At 48.4% G+C, this 4,581-nt stretch overlaps 1 long non-coding RNA gene across 1 annotated transcript; it reads right to left on the reverse strand.

Moving 5' to 3' along the window:
- Positions 1 to 300: 300 nt before the first annotated feature.
- Positions 301 to 3,762, reverse strand: LOC136023773 (uncharacterized). Its single transcript, XR_010616698.1, has 3 exons — positions 3,664 to 3,762; positions 3,387 to 3,490; positions 301 to 695 (listed from the first exon to the last, which is right to left on the reverse strand). It is a non-coding gene; the product is annotated as an uncharacterized LOC136023773 (long non-coding RNA).
- Between the last annotated feature and the right edge of the window lie 819 nt (positions 3,763 to 4,581).

The following is a 4,581-nucleotide window of genomic DNA, read 5'->3' on the forward strand; positions in this document are numbered from 1 at the left end:
TGCCAGCCCCCAGGAAAGGAACATCCCAGATTTTCCAGGCATTACAGTTTAAAGCAACATTCCCGTTATTATCCCTTCAGGAGCACAGGGCAGAAAGCCAGACCCTTGCACTCTCCTCCATGCTTTCCCAGTCACAGTTGGAAAGGGTTTTCTCTGTGAATTCCCCTTCTCCCTCAGTTCTGCTGGCATTTATAGCAATGCCCTTTTTCCAAAACTATGTGGCAAAACTGACTCTGTATCCCAAGGGATAGGACCGGTGTGTGCAGAAGGAAATCAAATTCGAGCCTACAGCCTGTAGTCTCAGGCTAGTAAATGATTTTGTGACATTTATTGGAATAAGAAAGGAATAGGGGAAAGCAAGAGTATAGAGAATGCTGATTATCAGCTACCGAAGAACAGCAGGCTTGATGGCACTGGAGGCATTCGTACGTTCTGGGCCCAGGCATAGTAATTCCTCTCACAAGTACAAACTCAAGGTATTTTCCTCGCCAAGCAAACAAAGGAATTGTCATTTCCAGCACTTTTTGCTGCAGTGGATGGCACACAAATGTTTGTGTTTGCCATCTCTGGTAATTCCAGGTCGTGAGAGGGAAGAAAAAGCTCAAAGTGATGGGAAGGTTCAGGTGGGATCAGTTTTCCATGTTGTGCGCACAGAGCTGCTGACCCAGCCCTTTCTGGCTCTTTTTCAGGAGGATCTGTGTTTCGGGAAAGGAACCACAGGTTTTGCGTGAAAATCACCAAATCTGGGAGTTCAGAACCTGAAAACATTCATTTCATTTAACACGATCCTCTAACCAACCCCCATTAATGTGCTGAGCACCCTACACCGGTGACGCCAACCTTCCCAAGGCACAACACGTGAGGTACGTTTGTGTGGCCTGGGAAGCCCCATGTTTCAGATAAACCCTATTTTTTTCTCATAACAAATTGTAATAATTAATCTTCAGCTTTAGTTACCAGGAGCAACCTCATTACATTAGACTTTACAGCACATGGCAGAAATAGCAGAGAGCCTGGGGGCTGCAGAGGTGGGCAGCGGAGCACTAACACTGTGTTTGCTATGGGTCCTAGCCCAGGGGAGCCTGGATAATCCTTGCTTTCCTCCCCACTGGCAACGTTTTACACTCCAGAGTACATCTTCTGTTGAGCAACTCGGTCTTTTGGCTTTGCTGAGCCTGGGCATAGAATCATAGCATGGTTTGGGTTGGATGCATGGTACAGGTTGGATGCACGGTACAGGTTGGATGCATGGTACGGGTTGGATGCATGGTACAGGTTGGATGCATGGTGCGGGTTGGAAGCATGGTACAGGTTGGATGCATGGTGCGGGTTGGAAGCATGGTACAGGTTGGATGCATGGTGAGGGTTGGAAGCATGGTACAGGTTGGATGCATGGTGCGGGTTGGATGCATGGTGGGGGTTGGAAGTATGGTACAGGTTGGATGCATGGTACAGGCTGGATGCATGGTGCGGGTTGGATGCATGGTGCGGGTTGGATGCATGGTGCGGGTTGGATGCATGGTACAGGTTGGATGCATGGTGCGGGTTGGATGCATGGTGGGGGTTGGAAGTATGGTACAGGTTGGATGCATGGTGCGGGTTGGATGCATGGTGGGGGTTGGAAGTATGGTACAGGTTGGATGCATGGTACAGGCTGGATGCATGGTGCGGGTTGGATGCATGGTGCGGGTTGGATGCATGGTACAGGTTGGATGCATGGTGCGGGTTGGATGCATGGTGCGGGTTGGATGCATGGTGCGGGTTGGATGCATGGTACATGCATGCCAAAGGTTTGCCTCCTCTGGCAGAATCATGTCTTCTGGGTTCCCAGGTCTTGTGTCCAGGATCTTTCGTTACCACAGACACCAGGTTTTCTTCCTGATCTCCACTACCAGCCCCTGCTCCCCCAGGCAGGATCCCACAACCTTGGCAGTAGCAGAATGTGCAAGTGGCAGAGATGAGCCCGGTCTCCAGCCGCTAAGTCTGGTTTGAGTTAACATGATTTCTCACTAATTCTTTCCACGCCAGGATTTTATGACCAGGTCACAGAATCCTAGAATGGTCTGGGTTGAAGGGAGCTTAAAGCTCATCCAGTTCCAACCCCTGCCATGGGCAGGGACACTCGCACTAGAGCAGCTTGCTCCAAGCCCCATTCAACTTGGCCTTAAACACTGCCAGGGATGGGGCAGCCACAACTCTAGGGAAAAGACAATGTGATTTCTGCATTGCAGACTCCAATTTGCCGTCTCCCAGCAGCAAGCATCCTCATCCCAGCCCAGGCTGCTTGTTCTCTCTCATGCCACTGGGTAGGAGACCTCCACCATTGCCCAGGCTGGTGGGAACATGTTCTTCCCACCCGCAGAGCCCCAGTCTGGAGGCAGCTCCTAAACCAGCACCATATGAAACAGGAGAGACTATTTCCTTCTTATTTATTCCCCAACACCACCTGCAAAATACGGGACTGCATCCCATACTGCAAACATCCCAGCACCACCCATGTGCGTTTGGGTTCAATGAGCTCTGCTTTGCTGAGCACTAATGAACATTGATCCCTGGAGGAGATTTAGCTGCCACTAGCAGAAGAGACTTTGGTCATTAAAGCGGTTGCTTCTTAATGGGGTCTGAGGAAATGTTTAATGGTCAAAATGCATGCCAGCAGTTTCCAACACCAAGATGTGGAAACGAAACTCGTGCACTGCTGTTTGCGCTGTTACCACTGGCTTAGCTTCCAGGGCTTGTCTAATGAGCAGACATCTCTCCCTCCCGCTGGCCCAGGGACCACAGAAGGTATTATCACATTTCATAAGATATCTGTGGGACTGTGCTACATTTTCTCTTCACAAACTTGCTTAATTACACTGCACCCTCTGGCTTGTGCTGGGCTCTGTTAAATGAAGCTGAACACGGCTCTTGACCCAGCAGCCACCCCTGCAAGCGGCAGCCAAGCAGATGCCCTGCATCCTTCGTGGTTGATCTCACCCCTCTTGCTAAGGCCATTGCTCCTGCAGCTTCAGCAAAGCCTTCGGAAGAGTAACTCATGGTGTAGCATTGCTTTTGAAAGAAGCTAAATGCAGATCTGCTTGGCTAATTCAGGGGAAATGACTGTGAGCATCCTTAGTCAATGGTAGGGAGGAGCAGTAAATTCCCCTCATCACAGCACAGTTGCCCATCTTAAGGGTGGGGTGGAGCTCATCCCTGCACTTAGGAAGAGATGGAAGTGGGAGCATCGGTATTGTAGAGTATAAATTCTGTTGGGAGAAATATTCTTGTACCTTTTTAGACGTATGGTCCAGCATGATACTTGTGTATCAAGATACCTGTGGGCTTCATATGCTGCTGGGGTCTAATAGAGAATGTTCACAATCTACAGTCCTAATGTGACTTACTTGTAAATGCTTCTTCATGCTGTAAAGTTGCCCGTGCTTCTTTTGGGGGATTCAATTCAAGTTTTGTTTCACAAAAGCTTTCTCTGATGAAGTTGTTTGCTCCTCTATTACGGAAGGGAAAAGAGATTCTCATTGTGCCTGCAGTCCAGATTAAATTATTAATTGCCCAGTTAATGCTGGTTTACCTGAATTTGACATGAGAAACCCGCAGAGATGAAGCAGAGTTGCTGAAGTCAAGCATCTGCTTGTTTTTAAAGAAAGCCTTATCAACCCCTACCTGCGCAGGTGAAGAGCATGACTTGGGTCCCCGCGATGTCTCCTTGGAAGCACAGTGATGCCAACCCCTCTTCTCCCTGTGCTGCTACACAGAAGACTTCCTAAACCAAAATCCCAGTGGAGTTTGACCCCTTGAGCGTGATGTCAGAACTTAAAGGTTAACATTAAGTTACCTAAACTGTTTGGTGGACTTGTTTGAATTCTAACAAGGGACAGCAATTTATCTCTGTCTCAGATGGTGACTGGAGAAGTGAATAATGTTTTGTTAGGGCAACAGTCTGTGAAGCACTGTTTAGAGCTGCCAAAGCAAGACGAAACTAGAGGATTCTAGGAGGGGGAGATCCTGATCACCAACTTACAGACCACCCACCCTACGTGCGTCACCTCCTCAAATGATCAAGGAAGCAAAAACCTTAACAATTGTGGTGAGCACGCCTGTTAACCTACAGGTTAGGCAAGGTTTTGCCAATCACATAGGTGAATAACAATGCATATTTATTAGACGATTGAATATGTTAACGTTTGGCGTGTGAATAACTGATTTGAGAAGCACTGTGCTTGGTGGAATTACCCCCTAGCACACATCTCTGCAGGCATGAAAGGAATAAATACCTTGACCTGTGTGGTTTTCGGCTTCTTGCATGCTGAGCGAAAGAAGAACCCAGGTTTGGGACAGAAGTGGCACCACCCCGGTGTGTTTCGGGTGGTGAATTTGCTGCTCTAAAAGCCAGCCCGAGCCCCCGACAAAGGGCACCAAAGTGTTCTGTTGCTAAAGAAGAAAACAAACCTCTGCGAAATTATCTCCCATTTCTCATCCGATTACAAGGCAGGCACAGAGATAACTTCAGATCATATAAACACATCTGCATACGAAGTGCTCCAAATAGCTTCGGATGATTCCCATGACCTGAACCAGAGG

This window comes from Lathamus discolor, chromosome 19 (assembly GCF_037157495.1).
Source record: "Lathamus discolor isolate bLatDis1 chromosome 19, bLatDis1.hap1, whole genome shotgun sequence".
NCBI classification, from domain to species: Eukaryota; Metazoa; Chordata; class Aves; order Psittaciformes; family Psittacidae; genus Lathamus; species Lathamus discolor.